At 33.7% G+C, this 25,140-nt stretch overlaps 1 protein-coding gene and 1 long non-coding RNA gene across 8 annotated transcripts in view; one reads left to right on the top strand and one right to left on the bottom strand.

Moving 5' to 3' along the window:
• Positions 1–25,140, bottom strand: part of syt1a (synaptotagmin Ia) — a 325,144-nt gene that overhangs the window by 201,165 nt on the left and 98,839 nt on the right. The window lies entirely within an intron of this gene.
• LOC137491545 (uncharacterized) lies at positions 20,236–23,861 on the top strand. The gene is made up of 6 exons (XR_015483180.2): positions 20,236–20,311; positions 20,623–20,678; positions 21,247–21,307; positions 21,414–22,221; positions 22,486–22,597; positions 23,627–23,861. It is a non-coding gene; the product is annotated as an uncharacterized LOC137491545 (long non-coding RNA).

Raw genomic sequence — 25,140 nt, 5'->3', positions numbered from 1 at the left:
CTAAAATATCTAGGAATGCACCAAAATGAAAACTGCACTTGCAAATAACCAAAACTGAAAATGTTTTGTAATTATTAATTATTATTTTATTAAATAGTATAATTTTATAAGACTTGAAATTTAACTCAATATCTTTATATCGATCGACCAGAGATCTCACGAACCAATTGCAAGTGTGATTATTTAGAAAGATTACAAGCAGAGGAAGATACACATGCGCACACAACACATGATGAGATAAAGGATGTGTGGGGGTATGAGGTACTGCCCATCACAAGAGCTAAAATATACAGATGTGGTGTGACCTCTGTTTATACAGTCTGTTGGAACGACTCGCCCAAGTGATGGTCTTTTTGTTGCAACCATTATTTTGGCAATAAAATTTTTTAAAAAACATGTATTTTCTTTGAACATGTATACAGTTCAAGTCATAATTACTACCCCCCCTGAATTAATATCCCCGTTAATTTTTTCCCCAGTTATTGTGTAACAGAGAGAAGATTTTTTTCAACACATTTCTACAGAATAGTTTTAATAACTCATTTCTAATAATTGATTTCTGTAATCTTTGTCAAGATGACAGTACATAATATTTGACTAGCTATTTTTAAGACACTTCTATACAGCTTAAAGTGACATTTAAAGGCTTAACTAGTTTGATCAGGTTAACTAGGCATGTTAGGGTAATTAGGAAAGTTCTTGTATAATGATGGTTTGTTCTGTGGACAATCGAAAAAATATATAGCTTAAAGGGGCTAATAATTTTGACCTTAAAATGGTTTTGACAAAATTAAAAACTGCTTTTATTCCAGCCAAAATAAGACATTAATACTTTCTCGAGAAGAAAAAATATTATCAGACATACTGTGAAAATAATTTTGACTTCAAATGTATACAATGAAGTAAAACACTATGTATGTTTTGGTCATATTATATCTGTTAAAACACTTTTATCTGCTAAAACAGTTTTTTGAGATGCTGTGATGCAAGCGGAGCGAGCGGCCCTTTCTGGTGTCTCATCTAACCGTATAACCTCTCCTGGCAGCTCCGTGAGTCTCCTCTTATTCATAGCAGCTCCATGATGCCTGCAAATTAGACAAAATACCCCGGAAATCATGGAGACGAGACTGAAAGAGCAAGAGAACAGATCACGAGAAGGACATGAAGGTATGTTTTAAGCATTACATTTGTTAGGTTAAATTAATAGCGGATTAAAGATATCTTGAGTGCAAATCCTTCTCTCTTAAGCAAAATGTTTCAATGGCCCTGCATGTATTTGTCCCTTTTTAAAAAAACTGAAAGTTTTGTGTTTTTGACAATATTGCAGGTCACTACAACCTGGCAGGAAATATTTGGGTTATATATTAAATAAAAAAAAAAAAATTAAATTATGTTTATTTTATAAATTGTATATTCAATAATATGACATCTTGTATTCTACTTAATGCAATAAACAGTAGTATTTCCTTTTAGTAAAGAAGTAATAGATTTACAGGTGTGCATCTTTCATCATTTGCAATCTTTCCAAAATGCAATGTTAGTCATTATTCCAACCAATTTTTGATCTGCTTTATCTATTATTTTCTGTAAAGCTGCTTCTGACCATGACATGTCCACACTTATTGGATATAAGAGACATATTTAAGGGATTATATTAATTATATTAATTAATATGAATTAGAAATCTCCACATAAATATCATACTTAGAGGAAAAGGTGCTTTATGCAATGACAGAGTTATATAAAGTTTGAAGCCACAGAACCGGTACGCTGTATATAGTATTGGTGCATCACATTGACACTGTAGGCCTTTCACACAGTGATCCCAATAAATATCCGGAAAATTACCAGAACAACTTTATCTGTAAATTCAAAAAAGCGCTGTCACACAGTACCGCAAGTACTGACACCAACTGTGTCAGTAAATTCTGACATCATTAACCAGAAATGAACTCTAAACGGCTGCGCTTGTATTTGTAAAGACAGAAGGGGTCGGGATTTTGTTGATGGCTGATAATACATAATGTGTGTGTGTGTGCTAGAGCTCACCGGCTGCTTCACGTGCATACACGTCAAGCAACTAAAGCAGAGCTTGAAGGTAAACAAACAGCAGTTTATCATAAGCATTTTATCGATAATTTTTTCCACAGGTGGCAATAAGAAGGAACATAGAAACTTTATCTGACTAATATCTAGCAGCTTAATGTGTCTGAAAAAATATTCAAAGGTTTTTATTTTCATAAACAGTACAGATGTAAATGCGTCTAAATGTTCTGATGGAGTAGACGTCTTACATTAGCGCATTTTAGACATAAACGCGCTCTTTCTGGCTATTTTCTTTCTGTGTTTAAGCAGAGCAGCATTGCCGCAAATTACCGGTAATGTTACCGGTATTTTCAAAAAGGGCCTGTTCACACATGATCACTTTCCGAAAAATTGTCGGTAATTTTCTGCAAAGATCTTTATGTATGAAAAGGGCTGATGACTGTAAAAATACTGATCATGCCAACTTTATACTGTTTTCAAGAAAAAAACACAAGCCAATAAAATAACCACTTTTTTTTAACAGTAAACAAGTAGAAAAGTCTCATTTTACTAGCAAATGACAGCCCACTCGTGTCCATGCTTCTGTCAGCTTGTTATTTGAGTAAACTTTGCTTTTTCGGAGAGCATTTGCAGTTCATGCATAGATTATTATATGGGTTCATGATAAGAATAACCACAAGGTGGTATGTTGAGCAATTTTTAACATGGCATGTGCACTCCAATGCTCTTGCTGAACAAACCGGCATCATGCAATAAAATTAATGGGTTTCATAACCCATTGCTTTTTGCATCTAATGTAAAAGCTGGATCACAAAAAAAAAAAAAAAAAAAAAAAAAAAAATATATATATATATATATATATATATATATATATATGTTCTGAAGATGAACAAAGCTCTTAGAAGGTTGGACAACATGAGGGTGATTAATTAAATTTAAATTACATTTTTGGGTGAACTAAACCTTAAACATAAATGCCAGCTGTTCAGATTTGAAAACCAAGTAAAGTGTTTTTGTTATGTAAATAAGAGAATATGTAATTTTAAATATGTAAATAATTATGCAACAAAATATTTGAAAAATATAATGCTCTATTAATATATGTAAAAGAATAAGCAAGTAGTAAATTATTATCAAGTCTAATTTACTCCTGTGATGACAAAGCTGAATTTTTTAGGAGTCTTTAGTGTCACATGATAGTTTAGAAACAATTCTAATATGCTTATTTAGAAACATTTTAGTTTATTATTAATGTTAAAAACTGTTCTGCTGTGTAATTCTGTAAGTTCTGCTTTTTACACTCTAAAACATGCTGAGTTTTGGGGACATTAAAGGTTAAAATTGTATAAAAATATATCTAAATAAATAAATTAATAAATAATCAAGCAGAATATTCATATTTAACCCCAATTTAGGATGAAACAAGGACTATAGAATACTAATGATGTTTCACACGTATGGTTTTTCCTCTGGCATTCAATTGCAAATCACATGACGGCAACCACTTGAACGCCCGCAAACTTGTAAACAAAGATATCACTGTCATTTTGGGAAAAGATCTAATATCAACAGTAAGCTGTAAATCACCTAAGAAGACCAATGGGATTGGACACATAATTATTCATAGATAATATTAGGTAACATACAAGTTCTTACAAAAGTCCCTCCAGAAGCAACCGTAAAGAAGGGTGGCATCTTGGTAAATGTCATTGGCATATTTCAAATATGAAACTGAATCATCATAAGTTTGGTAAACAGTCTTGTAGAGTTTGATGTTTCCCCATTCAAAGAGATTGTAGCTGCAGTTGCATGCCTGAGAAACTTTTCAAAAGGTAATGACTTGCCTTAACGGAACTAAAACAAATCAGTAATATTAAAGAGTTAATTTTTTTATTTGCATAGAAAGTCCAACTTAAAATCTTGACTGTCAATTTAGTCTATTTAATGTAGTCTATTTTTAATAAATACAAATATTAATTAATAAAAAATGTTAATAACCCATGCAATTTCTGAATAAACGCCAGTTTACAAATGCCAAGTGGGATTCAATTCAGTGACCTTCTGGTGCCTGTTGGGATGCCTCTTTGCACAGACTCAGGTCATGAGTTTCAATGCATTTGATAACAAATGTGCTGGAACATTTCCTAGATCATTATCAGTGAAAATGGAGTCTGCACATCACAGTTAGCGAAGCTACTTCACAGGCAGCGGCTAATTACTCCAGACTTCAAAGTGGCACAGGCTGGGAGGAGACAGAGCCGCAGTGGGAGACCTGACTGGTCTGACTTCATTTGGATAAAGAAAGCACAACAAGGGGCCCTGCAGTTGAGAGGGCATTGAGATGCTCAAAGCTTGCAGCTTCTTGGATTAAATTGCCTATATTAACATGTATCTTACAAAGAAAGCTCTGCTCTAAACTGGAACGGCCAATGAATCATCCATTGAAATATATTAGTTGAATGAGGTAATTATGCAGGTACTTAGAGCCCACATCTTGAATATTATATTGCTTAGAAAAGTCTACCTAAAACAAAATGGAGGCCGTAATCTCCCATCTCTCAAGCAACCTGTGTTGCGGAGATAGATAGCCAGCCTCATTTCCATTAAAAGCTACTTTGCTGTGCATGTTATGCAACACAAACAGAAGGTAAATGAGCAAACCCCAAATGCATTTCTAAATAAGATGCGATCACAATCTATTCAATAAAAGTGGTAAATAGGAGTAATGGGCTGGACAATAGATTGCTGGAACGCTTGGCAGCAGGAACACTGGCATAATATCCGGCCCTCGGATGATAACCTAGAAAACAGCCAGTGTGACTTTTATTAATATGGAAATCTCAGGCCTCTTCTTTTGAATTTCAGCTCACGGTTGCAGTTTGTACACACCGCCAGCCTGAAACTTAACATCCAATTATGATGACTTGAGCTTGGGACTATTCAAAACCTAGTTTAAAGGTGGAATGTGTTGGAAAGGGGAATATCTGTGTCCCTGACGAAGCCAAGTTTGATTCTATTAAGACGTCTGACAAATGGATGAATGCATATGGAGTGCTGATCAACTGACTGAAATGAACAACAGGAAAAATCTGACATTATGAATCAAGTGAGAGATATTTCACATTGAAAGATGTGCAATCGGAGCTGTGAGGTAACAAACTGTACTTTGCATCTGAGGGAACATCTGAATAAACATGCAAGTGAACAGCCTGTTCACCAGGGCAGATTGGAACTGCAAATGATACGACAGCTTCCAATATTTTTCAACCAAAGAAAGTTTAAGTTAAAATGAAGCCTTACTGAAGTAAATGTCGATGCTTAAACGTATACAGCGAAGAGGAAATGAAACAGAAACTGACTACAATAAACAATCAGGAAGTGATAGAAATAAGGAATATTTTTTAAATTATTTTTGTCTCTTTTTCTTTCATTAAGCAATTGTATTTGTGTTGCTTAAGATGAAATTTTAACCAAACTTTTTCTCTCGAGCGTGATATGCCTTGCATACTAATGAAGCATTTTTGCAGAAGCAGATGAAACTTATAGAAATGCAAAGGCCTGAATGTCTAGAATTAACTTGAGCTCTACAGCTAAACTGCCTGTAAGCGGAGATGTGTTGAAACTGAACACAGTATATTTGCAGTTGAAAAGTCTTACGCTTTTAATGTTGTGCAGAGACTTCGTAGAAAAAGAGGAAGTATGTATGGGTGTGGCCGACGGTGGACTGGAGAATGACTGACAATGAATGCCGCTAAACTCCACCTTTTAAATCAGATTTGTATATAAGCTGGGGTCAGGAAATGTAAATTGTTGTGCACCTCGTGAATGCAATTCTTGCATTGCATTTAGAATACCAGAATTTTGTTCATTGAATTATTCATCTGTATCAAATAAATGACTAATATTTTTGACATTGAAGAAAACCCTCTCCTGGCCTTTTTAATTGAACATGCATGAAATTGATTAAATATTCCAACAAAAGTTTTGTTAATCATAAACTACTGTGTCATAAATAATGAATAATAGTAACATCTTACAAAATATTATAAAATACACTGTGAAATATATTTTAAAACCAATATATAGTTTAAAGGTGCTATATATGACATATAACTCAGATGGTTAATATCAATTTTAAAATACTGTCTACAAATAATTCAAAAGGAACAATCGGAGAGCAAAAATGAACATGATTTTGTTCCCTTTCAAATTGTTGGTAAGTTTATAAACACCGCAATTAATTGATCACTTTAAATTGTCCTTTTTTCATTAACCAGGCTAGGAAAAACTTGAAAGGCGCTAACATGAAAAGTCACGTTTATTAAATACCACAGCAAGGCACGGACTTGTTGGCGAAGATTAAATTCAGCACATCAATTCCAGTTTACAGTCTACTGAAGCTGGTGGCATAATTAAATGTAGACCCTTTTTTCCGTGTCGCCCTTCCTCTTTTTTTCCCCTCGGGCATTGTGTCCTCAGATACATGAAGGAGAAAGGGACCGTCCCACAGAAGCTTGCTGTCACTTTTGATCCAGTCGTGGATGAGGAGCCAGAGCTGTCACTCAGTATCGCTCTCGCACGTTATCAAAATGCAGCGATAATCACGCAGCTACAGATGAAGGAGAAGAGCAAGCCAGCGGTCTGCTCTGATGGCAAGGCACGCCGTCTGGAACGCTCGCTTTGTCATACATATCAATTGTGTGACATTTCACAGCAAAAACCGCCTGGCTCAGACGCCTACCTGCAGATTCCAAAACCAGTGAATACATGCAAATCACACTGAAAAAAAAAGAGCGTCTGCCATTTACCAGCGGGAACCTTCTAGGCAGTTTTTAAGCAACTTGAATTTTGGCAGATCAACACAGTGCTATGTGTATGACCTAAAATCTCCAAACTTATTTTTAAACTACATTAGCTAGTCTCAAAGAGATAGCTCACTCACATTTTTGCCAGAATTGAATCACCTTCACGTCAATACGAATCTGTACATTCATTTCCTCTGTGGAAAACAATGTCCATACACAGTACAATTCGAGATTTAATGGTAGTTTGATTATATATATATATATATATATATATATATATATATATATATATATATATATATATATATATTTTAATATGACGTTAAAATATAATTCATGCTGTATGAATTGAATATCTATTGCATAATACAATACAAAGTGACCATCACACTTCTGTATTATTGTGATATGATAAAAAAGAACTCTCATCATTATTTTCCCAGGCTAGGCAGTAAAGCTTTTGTTCAGAGAAAAAAAGACAGTTCTTATCAGATGTGGACAAAGCTGCTCCAGGTAAATTAAAGATAATGAAAACCTTTTTCTTAGAATAATTGGTGAATTGTCCTCAGTAGGAATCGCAGAAATGACAATATTAATTAAAGGTGAAGGGTGTAATTTATACACAATACAACACTTCATAAATAATGACAGAAATTACACCCTTCACCTTTGAGTAAAACAAACAGCTCAAACTCTCTAATATCTACTAGGTTCATCTATACGTTTTATATATGTTAGTGCACTTATAATATAGAATTTAAAGGTCCCATAAAATTCAAATAAATTATAGATGTTAGTTTCAGTCTGTTACATTAAGGACATCTGTATGTTGGTGTGCTCCAAAACAATGACAAAATTGGCGTTTAGGAGATATAAAACCGATATAAACATCCAGTTTGTCACTTCTGTCTAAATGGACCACTGTTTGTTTGTTTTATTCACATCACTTCATACTTCAGTTTGTCATCAAAACTTGACAAATCAAAAGCTCTCAAGTGTCTGACATGCCCCACCCACTTCAAGACGCTTCTCATTTGCAACTGGTCTCAACCAGCTACTCTACATCCCATCCTCTCTTCATGTTTCAGGTGAGATTACTCAAACACTGAATAAAAATGTATATTTTAAACCATTTCACGGGACCTTTAAATATGAATTTTTATACATTCTTTAATGGGAAAATGTACTACACTGTAAAAACATAGATAATTGTCTGATTTACTTCCGGCAGATGGGGTGAAATAAAATCAAAATAGAATAGCGGATAAAAAAAAATTACAGATTTTTTTTTTACAGTGTACCTGATAAATTACATCTGCTGGACATACCCCATACATAGGATTTTTAAAATAACTTTTACCCAAAAAAGACCCTTCAATTAAATTTCACCACCACTGCACAGAACAGGCTTTATGTATGTTTGAGAAATGTTTAAATGTATACCTTTTTATTCGTTTTTTAAAATGAACTTATTTTCAGTATTAATATTTAACAATTCCTTATGATCAATTCCTATTTATTTTGACTGGAATTTTTTCACATGACACATTCTTAATCATGAATTCCGTCTATAATTTAAGTGTATGGCATTGAATATCTTTCCAAAACCTCAGTATTATACGTGCTGCTGCTGTAGGTATACCAACTCATCATTTGTATTATGTGGGAACTCTGGGTGAGAAAGGAATATTAAATCCCAGGCATCCACCTAAATGTCTTAAAGATTCACAAAAGGGTTGAATCTTCATACATTTCAATTTCGAATTAAGAGAAATTTATCTAAATTAAAGGAGTTAATTAAAAAAAAACTGTCAAATTACTAATTATAAAAAAATTACTTAAACTCACTTAAAAGCCACTGTTTAATACAGATTTTATCTGATCTCTCAGTAAACAAGATTGTATGTGAAAAAAATAATAACAATAATATAACTTATAAATAATAATGCATTTATTAAAATATGCTATGTCATGAAAAACAGAAAATATGTTGGCTACGTAGTATTTTAAAAAAAGATTTCGCAGACCCTGCACCATCATCCACAGCGTCTCTATGGATCTTACTGCTTTTTATACCTGGGGAATAGGGCTTGTAGGGTTTGATCTGATTGATCAGCTCATTTGAAGCCTGGGTGACAAACTAGCAGTGAAGCAGCAGAAGCACAGCTGTTCTTCCTGCAGGTAGCAATCATAGAAGATAGCGTACAGTCCACAGCACAGAAAAATCACTGTGCCCACTTGCAATTACAAACCATGCATTACTTTATAGCCCAGACTGCTGTCATCCAATGGCTGAAAATAAATATAGATCACTATAATTAAGGAGGGAAAACATCTGTGCGCAAATATGTTAGCTACCTAGCTAGGACGGGTAGACGGGTATTATAAAAGCCTTTAGGGAGTAACTCATAAAACTGTTGAATGTTCAGAAATGCAGTATAATGGTGAGTGGAAAAGCCCACATATTACCCATCCTTTAATTAAAGGGGTGGAACGCAATTCAGCTTTTCCTTCTGGTGTTGCATTTGCACATTATTTATCACCTCGTAACCTATTTTCACCTGCTTGCTCAAATGCACCACACTGCTTCTAGTTGAACTCTTCTGCATCCATTTTACTTCTGCTAATCTGTTTAAACCGGTACTTCTAATCCCAAACTCGCTAATCTACTTCAAGCTCTTGTAAGAGCTTTGCCTGAGCCACATCAACAAAGTGGTTGCCAACACTGGCTCCAGTTCTTCTGGTGCTAATCAATGGCTCCCTGATATCTCCATCATAGCCTCTCTTTTGGAGTACCATTAACACTACAGCTGCCGTCCCTGTGATGAGCTCAATGCCCTTTATAGATATGAATTTGAACGCAGTCCTCTCGGCAAAGCCATTAAGATAGAATGACAGCACTTAGAATCAGCCGGCACTATAATCACGCAATCAAAATGCATTATTTGGCTTCTTCAGGTGCACGGCAATGAGTAGAGCCCCTCACGCACTGTTCTCAGCTGGGACCAATTGGGCTCATTCTGTCCATGTGTCTCTCTGTGGAAATCATCATTTAGATGGACATTATCATAAGAGTGGCAAAATGAAGAGATAAAATTGGATATTGTATAATTATAGCTGCCTTTATATTTGACCAAATACACTCAGGTATTACAGCTTTAGTTGCTCATTCTATCCTGTATTGTTAATGTATAAAGTTATCATGAGAAGGATATTTTGAGGTATTTATGATATTTCCCAAACATTTTAGAATGTACAGTAAACTAAACAAGATGATGTTTTACAAATGTCCTTCATAAAAATTGTGACATGTTTAAGGCTTCAGAGAGCGAATCTAAAACATGAATTAACACAACTGATTATCAGATTTTTAAAATTAGTTTATAAGTTGTATGATAAATTGGTCCTTTTATTTAAAAATAAAATAAACTTGCCTTGCCTCACTATTAGGACTGCACAATAAATTGTTTCAGCACTGATATTGCAATGTGCACAAAAGCAGTAGTGATATCGCAGGGCAAGCAATGTTGAATTATGATCATAGTTGATTAGGAGCCACTTTAAAGTTCAGAATATATAAGAATTGTGTAATTATTGCAGAGTTTAACCATAATGGAGTAACAATTCATCATTTGCACATGTTTTTAGAGGTTTTAAAGGAGTACTTTTTTAAAGATTTTAACAGATTTGTGTGTGTAGAGCATCAATCAAGACAACATTAGCACCTGTCAGCTTTAATTGTGGGGAGAACTGGATCATTTTGAGCTTTTGTCAGTTAATTTCATCTTCTGCGTTTAAAATAATTTTTGAGTGCACAACTGCTACTGGAGTGATGACGCGTCGGTTTCTCATTGAGGGTCTTCTCTATGAGAAGACCCTGCTTTTTAATTATTCATGACAGCTTTCCGAAGGCAAGGCAGACCTGCCAAGCTGTGAGACCCAATGATTGGGTACGGCACAGGTTGTATGTGTTTGTTTCCATGATCTATGGTGTTTGGTGAGCTTGCAGCAAGCTTTTTTTTAGGATGGGAGAGAAATTAGAGAATAGAGGACTTTATCTTTTATCAGTTGAGTTTGTTACCATTCAGACACATCACCTATATCCATGCTGCTGTGTTCGCCTAGGTTTAAAATCTCCAGATTACCATGCATGATTAATGGTTGGAATAGACAGGGCAACATACCTGCTGCACTGCTATCCACTGCGTGTGCATTAAGACTCAGGGATTTAGGAGAAGTCCTCCTCATTTATAGTGTTTATATAAACATGATTATCTTTTAGATGATATAACAAATTGTGGTTGGGTGTATATGAAATTACAAATAACAATTATAGCAGAGCATTCAATTACTTACTGTTTATTTCTTTGCTTTTCAACTTTGTAAACTATAAAATCATGGGTCTCCTTATGGTTTGTGTCTCATTTCGTGCTCCCATCTTTTCCCCTGCTCTGCCAGCCATGCCCACTACACCCTCTGCTTCCACCACTTTATGTCCATCTCTGAGATTCTGAGATGGACTTAAACTGAAAGAATGAGGTTTCATGGCCCTTTAAGGCCTGACAGAATTTCAAAGTATTCAAGCACAAGAAAGTTTACCATTGGTAATTTTAATTTTACTGAATTATTTATACAGTACAGGCTTTTGCAGTGCTATTTTACATTTGATTTTTTTTAAAACCCTGTACCTTAATGCTAAGTTGACTGCCCTGAAATCCATAAAACATCATTTATCACACTTTTATCTGTGCTCTATTGTATATATAAGTGTAAAAAAGTGCCCATACACTAACTCAACCTGAATTTTGAGGGTTCATTTATAAATGTATCATCAGCAACTACAGTTATTACTTTAGTTTTGCATCCAAATTATTATTATTATTTTTTTTTTTCAAAGTGTCAAGGACTACGGTTTCAACCTAATATCATATTTTACGTTCTACTGAAGAAAAAAAAAACCTTTCTTGAATGGCCTAAGTGCGAGTAAATTAAGTGCATTTTTTGGTGCATGAACCACCTGTTCAAAGAAAAAATGACAAAATATACAAACTAGATCTAAAAACATGATCATGTGATTTCACATCTAAAATGAATGAAAAGCTAACTGGATGGATTCCTTGAGTTGAGTGCAATGTGTGATTACAGTTAACATGCACAAATGCTGATTATAAATGCACTGCGCTCATGTTTACAGAGTAAAAGATTCCTTTTTAATGGCGAGAGATGATTATTTCTGAATGGTGACAGATGGCACATGAAAAGGTAACAGAGAAGGGAAAAAATATACTGGGCACGACTCGTTTTTGAAAAGCCCAGGGAAGCTAACTTTGTGTAAAAAGAGATGCTTCAGTGGTTGCTAGGCAACTCTCGTTAAAGCTGGTATCTAATTCTGTGTAGTATGTGAGCAATAGGATGTAGCGACATTTTTTTTAGCAGCATCATTTGTTTTTTATACAGAGCATACAATCTGAGTTACTTGAACTAGAAATCCAATGTCCTTATCAAATAGCTATATGCAATTTAATGATTTTTTTTGTGGGTTTTGTCGAGTTGTTGTAGCTAAACAGCATTCGCTCTCTTACAGTCCAGTTCTCCACAGAACTTGAAATGGATAAGATATGATGAAAATATGCATACACTCATCCCATCATGTGGCGGTTTTTGCTTCAAGTGGCTAGCTGAACACCACACTGTACCTTGTGATAAAACAAGAACCAGATTACTTTACAGCTAGGTGTGATTGCTATTTTAAAATAAGAAACACTTGAGCACTGCAATTGAATTCTCTACTATTTGGTAGTCCACACAGTTCCTGGCATTTCCGCATGAAAAGAAATGCATTTTTACAGTTGATATAGCGCAGACTACCTCTCTCCAAAGCAAGAGGGTGAGACATATTAGAGATGGCCTGATAGACGCAAAGGGGATGAGAAGTACGCTTAGTAGAAGCCATTGTGAAAGAACTACACAATGTGCTTGAAATGGAGAAGCACATCGCTTTCAATGCGAAAGGCTGCCCCCCGCTGAAGCGCATGAAATTTCTGTAATACGCATCCACCCCTGCTATTTAGCATGTGGTTTACCCTGTGTGTGCTCATGAATACAGAGAGATATTAGAGCAAAGGTACAGAACAAGTAGTCTAGAGGAGTGCTATAAGCTTTGTAGTCAAAATTGGACCTTGAGAATGTTATGAATAGGCATCAAGTAAAGAACAGACGTGATTCTCAATATCAGTTTGCTGGTGGTGTTCGGGTAATTCAGCCAGATTGGGTTATTTTCAAGTCCTTTTATCTAAATTTGACACATATATATATATATATATATATATATATATATATATTAGAGCTGCACGATTCTGACTAAAATGAGAATCAAATTTTTTTGCTTAAAATAAAGATCACGATTTTCTCACGATTCTGTAGATGTAAAATAAAGGTATGGTAAAAACAAACATATGGCACAACATCGATAATAATATTATGTGTAGGTACTGGTTTTATAAATAATTATATTCTACTTATAATTATGATGTTGAATTGTTATGTTTGCGATATATGCTTGCAATCTGTCATATTAGACAAATTTATTCACTTTTAAAATTAGAAATTTGCCATTATCAGATTATATTCAACAATATATATGCTAGAGTGGTTATACTGACATTGTAAACATTTATTTTGATGCACAACTGTGGGTTCACTATGAAAGAAAAAAAAACTATCAAATGCTTGTAGCAGTCATAACTCTAAAATGCGATACGATCATTTAAATAAAGTGCACACTTTCGGTTTCATTTTGACTGCTAAGTGCTTGTTCATACTTCGCGTGCGGCTCCCAAACAATCACTCTGTGGCACAAACTGAATATTATTTACAACTGTATTACCCTGTGTTACTCGCCATATATGCAGGTTCTGTTCACTAAAGTAGCGTGCGCCCTCTCTGATAACAGCTCACGGTCAGCAGCTCACGTCACGTGATTTACCGGCCGCAAAAACATCATTATATGAAGACAAAAATGACATTTTTAGGTGACTTATACCTTATAAATACAGGATGTGACTTATTCAACATCATTTGGAGGTGTCAAGGTCTCTGAGCAACGTGTGTGAAACAATGAAAACACTCGTGCAGCCGCGTTATCTTCTCTCTTGAACTTGAAAATATGATTGACAGAATGGTAGAAATGCTGGATTAAGATCCTCTAGGGGGTCGAATCGAGATCGCAATCTTTTAACGATTAATTGTGCAGCTCTAATATATATATATATATGTATATATATATATATATATATATATATATATATATATATATATATATATATATATATGTATATATATATATATATGTATATATATATATATGTATATATATATATATATGTATATATATATATATGTATATATATGTATATATATAATATATGTATATATATATATAATATATGTATATATATATATGTATATATATATATATATATATATATATATATATATATATATATATATATATATATATATTTATATATATATATATATATATATATATATATATGTATATATATATATGTATATATATATATATATATATATATATATATATATATATATATATATATATATATATATATATATATATATATATACATATATATATATATATACATATATATACCGTCATACCGCAATATTAATTTTTTTCGATATTACCGTAGTCGCATGACTCGGTAAAACTATAGGTCTTCTGAGAAAATTTGCTCAGGCGAATGAAGCGAACGGGAGGTACCGGAAACTACAATTCCCATCAGCCCAGGCTTGCCCATAATTCCTTGCGGTCTGTTGTCGCTACAGATCCAGTAATGCGGAAATGGAGTGTGCTGCTAGAAGCGGGGATCAAAAAGAGCTGGGTGTTGTCGCCGCGCGCGTACTGAATAGTGGTGTTGTCGCGCGAGTACTTATCAGCTGTGTTGTCGCGCGAGTTCTTATCAGCTGTGTTGTCACGCGCGTACTGTAAAGCGGGGACGGAGGGTATTTCGCGTCGCGGGGGCACTTTTGATCATTCTGGAAGGGAACTTTCTATCCAAGACTAAAAAGGGCATGTGCACTGCACAGGTTGAGCCCTGTGTGTGCAAGTGCCTGCAAGTTGGGGAATAGGACTAATAATCAGTCATGGGGACTGCAGAAACACAGCACACTGTTCAGATTGATGCAGACATGAGACCTCTCTCACTCATGGTTTGTCCTCTCAAGTGGGGGAAAGACAATGCACAACGTTACCCACTGCTGTCAACCTGGGCCAAGTCATATCTCTCTGTCCCAGAAACATCAGTCCCAAATGAGAGGGGTTTTTTCTGTTGCAGGGGACATTGTAAATACCCAGAGATACCAGCTTTTACCAGATTATAATTATATGATAATTTTCCTTTAAACCCATCTCTATCTAAGTGAGTGAGTGATTAAATGTTGAATGTGATGAGTTTTCAACACTACTAAATTGAAACTTAATTTTTTTACATGGTTTAATATTTTTTTGTTATTAAAATAGAAGTTCCTGTTTCAAAGCTTACAGATAGATGACTAATTTGTATGTCATTGACACTTTTGGCACTTTTTTGGAGTATTTTCATAAGTTTTGTTTTTTCCTGTAAATGATTCAATAAATACCGTACCGTGACATCCATACCGAGGTATTACCGTACCGTGAAATTCTGATACCGTTACATCCCTAATATATATATATATATATATATATATATATATATATATATATATATATATATATTAGAGAAGGTCGCTGGTTTGAGTCCCGGCTGTGTGGAGTTTGCATGTTCTCCCGTGTTTGCATGGTTTTTGTCAAGGTACTCATTAAGGTTTACCTCACACTCCAAAGATATGCCATGTAGGTGATTTGGATAAACTAAATTGGTGTGTGAATGAAAGCATATATGGGTGTTTCCCAGTACTGGGTTGCAGCTGGAAGGGCATCTCCTGCGTTACACATATGCTTTATAAGTTGGCGATTCATTTCGCTGAGGTGACCCTTGATAAATAGGAGAAAAAGCGTAAAGAAAATGAATGAATGAAAGAATCCATTAAATTAATTTTAACTACTTTCCTTTCATTCTTCAAGTTCAGGGGTTGCAAGTAAGCATTAGTTCAGGAACAGACAATTAAAGTTATGATTTTGACTAGTAGAGATGCATAACATCGAACAAATCTGACATTGTGATACTTTTTTTGCTCCAATTAAAAATGTGATATGAATGTGAGATTAAAATAGCTATATTTGGAAAGACTTCATTTGTTTAGATCAACTGGGATGATTAATTATTATTTCATGCAGTGCATCTGCACACATTATAATAAATGACAAGCAAAAATAACTTAATAAACAATGTGTTATGGTTTTATGGGTAGTCTATTAGTATTCAAGAATAGACATTTAATAATATCTTTACATTTTAATCTAATCCTGCAATGTGACTATTGCAGAAAAGCACATTGCGATATCGATGCTCAAACGATATATTGTTCAGCCCTAAAGACTAGTGTTTATACAGACTTGAGATTAGAAACTTTGCTCGAAAGTTGTTACTTTGGGTTGTTTTAAGTAGAGGCTGTTTTGTTCATTTGTATTTGTATTTTGATTTTGAAAAAATAACATATTCAAGAATGTGTCTGTGTGTGTGTTTTCCCTAGTTCCAGAACTTGCCAATACAGTTGCGATTCACTCTCATTATATTTCAAAGAATGGTTTTCTTAAAAGACTCACATTTTGTGTTTTGCATAAAATATAAAAAATAGCCAAATGAGACTAAAATGAAACATGGGTAAGTAAATGTTGACAGAATTGTCATATTTGGGTGAAATATCCCTTTAATGAGATCCCTTGAAATTTCTTGTCAGATTCATTGTTTGTGCTCTTCAAAATGTTTGTCCATCTGTTTCTCTTTTTGTGCGTGTCTCCTGCTGACTTAAACCTCACACACACACTCTCTCTCTCTCTTCATTAAAATGACTCCAATGAGCCCAACAACATGCCAGAAGAAAGCTCTCAGATTGTCAACATTAAAAGTGAAACTGCAACTCATTTTACATACATAATAAGCACAAAAATAACTTTCCTAATAAATAAATGAATAAATGGAATGACAATCAGAGACAAGGACTGGTGACATTCATTTGATTTACTTTTTTATTTAAATTGTTAAAATGTCTGATTTATTTTATACAAAAAGTAAAACAATGCTGTTCACTTTTAGATATCGCAGTTAAGTCGTGTGGGGTAACCAGTTTACCTGTTTGACCCCTGATGATCAGAATTAATTATCAAAAAGAGGGTCTCTGACTTTTTCCATAATCATTTCATCAATTTCAACTCGATTTCAACTTTCAACTCAGCTACATGGTTCAGATTCCACAAAATAATTTTCTACATCATGCACTTGTGTAAGATTTTCCATCAAATGTGATTTGATTTACACCAGCCAGATCAAAACATCCATCACTGGATTAGGCGCTCAATCTTATTAATTTATAAGTCTATCTTTGGCCTGGACGGAATGATTAGCTGGATGTTTAATGTGTACGTGGGTTTTACTGAGGAGCACGGCGACAGCAGCATCTGAGAGCTCTGTAGATTAGAGCTGTTAATCTGGTTTGGGTGACAGTGGTCTGGCTAGACTCAGGACTACAGCTGGCACCAGAGGTCTGGGGGATTAAATTAGAGCCAGCAGGCAGCAAGAGGGACTGGGTGGAGATGTGTTTATCAGCAATCTTTTTTTTTCCATCTGGACTTTATTCATTCCATATTTTGTTATCCAAAATGAAATAGCATAAATGAAAGTTTGGGAATTAGGAAGTGATTAAACATGTTTTAAAAATAAAAACATTTTACATTCCAGATTATTCCAAAAGGCACAGCTCTGCACTTACTATAATTTCTTGACATGTACCTTGGGATGTTTTTTTAAACCAAAATTACCGGTGGACAACCAGAATTTAGAAACTACTAGAATTACCATAGCGGGCATTCTGATCATTCTCAAACAAGACGCCACATAGTCACATCATATTTACACTCAAAGCCCCTATTGAGATATTAAAATTAAGCTTTGAAAAACGTTACCCTAAAATGTTAAAAAATACCAACATATTTTTGGCAATACTGCCTACAAATGTGTAGTTAGGCTACCAGACCACCTGCAAAGGTGTGCACCTCACTTTCATTTTTGTGCAAGTGCAAGTGTTTTATGGCACTGCATAAAATATCTAAAGTAAAGTTGTATTTTTGCTACCAGAAAGGTGTTCACAAGTAGTTCACAAGTAGTTAAAACCAACAGTTGATCAATTTCATTTTTTTTTTTCTATGAATTTGATTATGAACATTTGATCTACTTTTAGATTTAAATAGCGTTTTATATTTGTTCATAAAGTTATATCTACTTCATTATAAAATATTGTATCTTAAGGTGCAACATAATCAACAACTTACTGAACCCAGTGTGTCTAAATGCCCTGATATACTTCAAGAAAATTTTAAGTTTCAAAGGTTCAGCATCCAACGGTTGGTAAACACCTTACAAATACAACTGATCAATGTTGATAATGCAATAGATCGGTGTCTTTTGGGGCTTTCCTTCTTACTCTTGTAAAATTTAGCTGGTTTAATACCATTATTCAGTGTGTTGAGGTGAAAAGTCGGCAAGTAAAAACACAAACAGTAAATTTAAAGTAGAAACAGAAGTTGAAATATATCACATTTAAACATTTTGAATTTGAACTTGAAAATTGTGCATCTGCACCAAACTACTGCATAAAGTGATATGAACGTATTTGATTTGATTTGGCTGGATCTTTGCCAACAGTTATATATTTGCAAACATATTTTAAAACCTTTTTAATATACATAAAAACACAAACAAGCATTAAATAGGGGCCTTGAACTTTTAAACTGAAGTGTTTTCTGTTCTGTTGTTTGCATGTGTTAACTTACACTGTAAACGATTTCTGTTGTTTTCACGGTATTATACTGCATTTCTCAACAGTTGTTTACTGTATAAGCTGTGCACAGTGTGTTACTGTATATATTGCTGTTTTCACAGCATAATAATGTATTCTCAACATTTCCATACTGTGAACATGATTAACAGTATGCTACTGCAGATTTTACAATGAATTTTGGGAAAAAATCAGTTACTGTGAATCTAAATACAGTACTACAAATGACCATGAAAAACTCTACACACACTTTATATTATTATTATTATGTTTATTTTATTTTTTGACAAAGTATTTTGTGAAGAAAAATAAAATAACCAGTTTCTTCAGACTGTTCAGTGCATAAAACTGTCCCCTGGTTTTCCATATTGGGTGTACTGCAACTTAATTTTATAAGGTTAACATGAAAATATTAAATCATTTTTAATCAACGTAACTTTGTGCTTAACCAAAACGTAAACTGGAACAAAAGTAATTGATTCATGAAACCAAAGTCAGCTTAAATTTCATAATGACCAGCCTGCTCTAGACGGATTCATCACCATGGAGGTCACATCTCCGCATTTTCAAAACAATATTTTCAAATACGCACCATCTCTATAAATAAACCACAGACTTGAGTTTAAAACAACTACATTCCCGCATGAAAAACGGTTAAAACTAAATTTCATAACACATTCATTATAGAGCCATCTAAGACCGGGGCAAGTCTCACATGTCTAGCCGATTATAACCTCGTTTCGCCGGATACATGAGTGATGATGGACACCCTGGAGGTCAGAATCTCCGCTATCGGCAAAGCACGCTTAAAATTTACACATGATATCTATAAATAAACCACAGATTTGAGTTTGTAAGAACTACATTATCGCATGAAACACTGTTGAAATTTCATTTCGTGACATATTAAACGCAATATTTATAATATTAGCTGGGCTTTCTCATCCGCCATTACCATTTGCTTGTTGATGTGAAATGAATTCTGGGAGAAAAAAAAATATTTATATATAATTCTCAAAACACTTCAAACGAACTTTATTCTTATTGTCAATGTCAGATATATGTAATAATTTCGCTGGTAAAGTGAATAAAAAACAATGTTACTATATTGTAATCAATATCACGTTTGCACTGGTTCGGTTCAGCACTCGAGCAACTCTGAATCGTATTGAACCGAATTGAACCGTTTGCTTGGGAATTATTTGATCACACGTGTTCACAAGCACATTCAGCAATATGCAATTAGTGTATAATTAGTGTATAAATGCGTGTGGCCAAGCAGTATAACGAAATAGTAATGAATCATATACAAAAAGGAATCGGTTTTAGGCGGATTCGATTCTTTACTGTTCACTAAGGAGCCGATTCATAGAACCGAACGGACACGACTCGACATGCAGGCAACGGCTCTCCTAATTTGAAATTCACCTGTCGTCTTTCATCCAGCGAATTCATCCTCGGTAAGTGTTTTAAAGTCAAATTCTGTCCGTTAAAGGATTGTTTTATAAGTATTTCTGTATATTGTGTGTGTAATTTAAAATAATTAACCAAGTGACATTAGTTGTAGGTTCTTATGTTATGTCACGCTATCCGTTAACAAACGGTATTTTAAACAAGAAATAACAGACGCCAGGCGGTCATTGTAGTGTTTGCGAGGTATTAGATACAGTGAGTTTATCTTGAGTGAGTTTTTGACCATACGTTAAGTTACCTGAAAATAAAAACATAACTTTAACTTATTGTAACTGCATTAATGAATTCTCTATTTCAGCACAACACTGAGATGAAGGCGAAGTCACCATGAAAAGTTAAACGTTTACCGTTAAGGTAAGCTCTGGTCTTCACATAGTCATTATGACTAAGCTATCATTATGGTAAAATTGTTCAACTGTAAGTTAGTTATTTAAACTAAACTCATAATGAAATGAGTCTTGACTGTTTTATTAAATGGAGCTGAAAATTAAATGCAGTTGAATTATTTTAAGCTAACGTTAATATTAACAAAATACATATTAATTGTATATTTCTCAATAATGTTAATGAGCTTGATGTATAGTGTGTCATTAATTGTACATTTAATTTTTGGTGTTCAGGTGTACCTGAGGTGAGTGTACGTTCTGAGTACACAGATATAAGCCAAAGTCATTATCACTATATATATATATATATATATATATATATATATATATATATATATATATATATATATATATATATATATATATATATATATATATATATATATATCCATCCTATTCTAAGTGAAATTGATGGGGTCAGGGAATGATTTGTGTACAAATGTATTTTAACCCCATACAGATTGGTATGGTTGTACCATAGATTTAGATTAATGTTAAGTCTTATTTTACTCTTATTATATTTATCTGTTTTTCAGCTACAGTAATTGATGTTGAAAAAACTGATGCAACTAATCACTCTTCACTTGATTATTCAAGGTAATGTTGATGTCTTCCTCATTTTGATTAGATTTTTAAATGTCAAGTTGTTCACAGATTTATTGTGAGGAGTTTCATGTACAACCTCTTTTTCTTCTTCCAGCAGTTCCTAAGATAAAAAAATCTGGTGTTAAAACAGCCACAGCTATGCTATTTGCCTACACAGTGCTGAGTAAATATTAGACAAACGTTTTTTTCTATAACTGTTGTCTTTGTGTTTATTAGCAATTTTACTGGGCGTATGTGTTTTTTTTTTTTTTCAAACAGCCTGGAAACTGTAAGTTTAGTTCAATATGTTATTTTATGCTATTCATTTTTGTGTTAACATAGATTGCATGGTGAAGCTATCGATTTATAGTGGGAAAATGTAAAAGAGAATCACTGAATACAATGGCATAATGATTCTGCTTGTTCAAAGAAGGTACTTGATTTAGTTTTCCTCAAGCGACACATCAGTTTTTATGACTATTGCTTGACACTTGAATTGAAGGGACAGTTCACCCCAAAATGAAAATAATAGCATCTTTGGCATCCTCCACTTGTTTCAAAATAGTTATACATTTAATTTGTTCCGTTGAACACAAACTCGTATTTTTTAAAGAAATTTGGTTCAAATATGGATGTCAATAGTTACTGGTTACTAACACTCTTCAAAATATCTGCTTTAGTGTTTAACAGAAATTTAAATGGATTTAAAACACGTGGAGTAATGGTGGCAAAAAAGTAAACTATCCTTTTAAATATTTTATTCTGAGACTTATTTATATATGTCTTGTCTTTTGCCATATTGTCTTTCTAGCTCAGATTGTGATGAACCTGGAATGCGACACCAGTTACTCTTAAGACAAGAACCGAATAAAGCACAGATGTGGAGGGATTTGCAGCCAAACTTACTGGAGGGAAGGAACCTTTAGGTAAAAGCACCTGCTTTATTTAGATCTGAAGTATTTTAATTGACATAGAGATTTATTGTTTTAATTCTAATTTGAAGCAAACAAGGTTGAGCACCCCTGGTCTAAAAGCTCAAAAATGCTGTTTCCGTGATAAGGTAAAATGTAGTTGAGAAATAGATTCATTAGGATCAATGCTTAAAGTAAACATTTTCTTCTCTCTGTAGACCAAACATGTTTACAATTCCTCACATTTTAATAAATTGTTTCTGTTTTTGTTTCTTACAGTGTGGGTGAACATACTGCCTGGATGTGCAACAAAGGCTGCACAAGAGCTCATTTGATAGCACATATTCTGTCCTGTCTACATCTCTGATGACCTGGAAGTGCTTCGACATCAGTGAGTAATACATATATTTATATTGTCATGCATACAGGATTTCTGTAAGCTTAGCTTTAATGTTAGTTTGTAATCAGCAGTGACTGTTTTAAAAAATTAAGTATTTAAATTATTCTCAACGTTTTACTGATGCTGTGCACAGTAACGTTGTGATGATTTAGTTTGAGGAAATGTCACTAGAGGGTTTGTATAAAAAATAAATCAATAAATTGTATGAAATGACTCGATAAAATGTTTATTTGTCTCACTGACATGCCATCACTGCTGAATATTAAAATAGTAAAATGAATTGACAGCAGAATATTACCACAAACATTTCATGAAGTAGGCTAGACTGCTCTTTAGTTCTCTACTCAACTTTAACACATTTCCTCGTGTCGCTGAGCCTCTCTGCAGATTTTGCCAAAAATGAATGCTTAGTGATTACTTTGTTTTATGCAAACCAAATATCAGTAACTTATCATTAGCATTATTTTAAAAAATCACCCACGGCTTTCATGTTCTCTAACGCAGTCTTATCTGTAAGTTAGAAGTGGATTTATACGTGTTAAAAGCCTAAAAGTATTTAATTAACATTAGTCACGTTAAATTAGATTATTTTTATTTATTAAATTTTAAATATGTAGCCTCTTATAGTGAGAATGAACTGTGTTCACCCCTCTTAAATCCGTGGAAGCACTAGTAGTGTGATCATGGAATCAGATATTCGAGCTATACAGAGTCGGACATTAAGTTAAGATGAGACTTTATTTTTTACACACCTGTGTGGACACCTGACTAGCGATCTTCAAGAACAATGCCCGCTGATCTTTTCCCCATTAACGTTAGTGTAATTGTGAATTAACAACAAACTGTATTTCACCAACAAAAACAATTAAAAAAACTGTTATATATATTATAACTGTTATATATATTTATATATATATATATAAAAACAACAGTGCAGTGTTTCGTTTCTGAATGAATTAAATGGTTTGAGGGATGATTAGTTTTTACTCCAGTGATTAATTTTGCTTGTCATTTTTGCAGGATCATCAGAAGTGCTGCTGCCCTTTTTCACTGTCCCTTTCCACATCATTTGGCCTTCATCATGTCTTGTAGCAGTATTTTCACCTGTTTTTAAAATTGTAATAATTTTTGATACATTAATTGTTGACTGGTTTTAATGATCAATTGTTTATTAGTGTTCTGTTGCTTTGTTATATTGAATAATTGCTACTGTTTTAGCATGGTTTACACAATAAACCTTTATTGTGAAGTTAAAGTTTCAGTTTCTTTATTTTTCTTGTATTTCTTGAACAGTTAAAATAACACTTGTGCAATTTTTGAACATTTTTACCCATTATAAAGTAGCACTATTAAATAAAATAAAATAACATTTAATAACTGTAAAATACTATACAGTAATAATGAAAGTAACGTTAAAATACCGTAGTTCTTCATGGTAAAAATGTACAATAAAATACTGTTTTCAGTTTTGCAGTATGTGTATCACTACTGTAATTGGTGTTACAGTAAAAATCAACAACAGTAAAATGATGTATTACATTTTACAGTAAATGTAATACTAATGTAATTAGTATTACAGTAATGTTACTGTTTTATGAAATACAGCAGCTACTGGATAATTGTTGCCAGTAACTTACTGTTAATTTAACAAGAAATCGTTTACAGTGTACGTTTCCAAGATTTGCAAGAACTAATATCACAAGCTGCATTATAATTAAAAACGAAAGAATGTCAACGAAAGTCTGAACAGACCATTTAAAATAAACCAATTAAATTTTTCTTTATAGATAAGTTCATCTAGATGTGAAATGATTGAAGAGACTAACTGCATAATAGTGATATTATGAAATAAAAACATTTCTATTACAAGTGCAAAAATACTTCAACTGAAGATGAGTCTGAAGGACACAGAGCAGTTTTGGTGATAGAGTGACAGATCACACAAGACATAAGATGAAGAATGAGGTCAAGTACAGAACACATCAGTCAAACAAGACTCAGCAAAGGGCCAAGACAAACATCTACATCCATTTATCCCCACACACTGCACACAGAGTCAGCAGCTGAAGGTGAAAGCACCACAGAAGACACTCTCACCATAGGCCTACAGCAAACAAAGTAATCATAGCCATTGCAATTTCATTTCAGGGAGATAATTTGTTTGCAGGTGAAATTAGGTTGTGATTATATTCAATTTCCTTCAAAATACTGGTAGAGGATAACAACATCTTTGAAGAGTAAAATCTTAGAGGGGCTATTATCCTGTATTTTTGCTGAAATATAGTACTGGAAAACTATGAAAAAGAATACTGCATGGTGCAAAAATATCACATGAAAATAACAGCATTTGTATCTTACAAAAACTGAACACGTGTAGAAAGCGATGGATTTAAAAAATAGGCAAAACAGAACATACCAACAATGTTGCATGTTAAGGGGCTATTTACATAAGTGTGCCTTTTCTGTGTTTACAATAGTTATTTGGAATAGAGACACACTGTATTTTTCCATAAATAGGATGTAGCATGGTCAAG

This window comes from Danio rerio, chromosome 4 (assembly GCF_052040795.2).
Source record: "Danio rerio strain M-AB ecotype USA chromosome 4, GRCz13ab, whole genome shotgun sequence".
Taxonomy (NCBI): domain Eukaryota; kingdom Metazoa; phylum Chordata; class Actinopteri; order Cypriniformes; family Danionidae; genus Danio; species Danio rerio.
The sequence above is the reverse complement of the archived record's forward strand: the minus strand, read 5'-3'. Positions and strand labels throughout refer to the sequence as shown.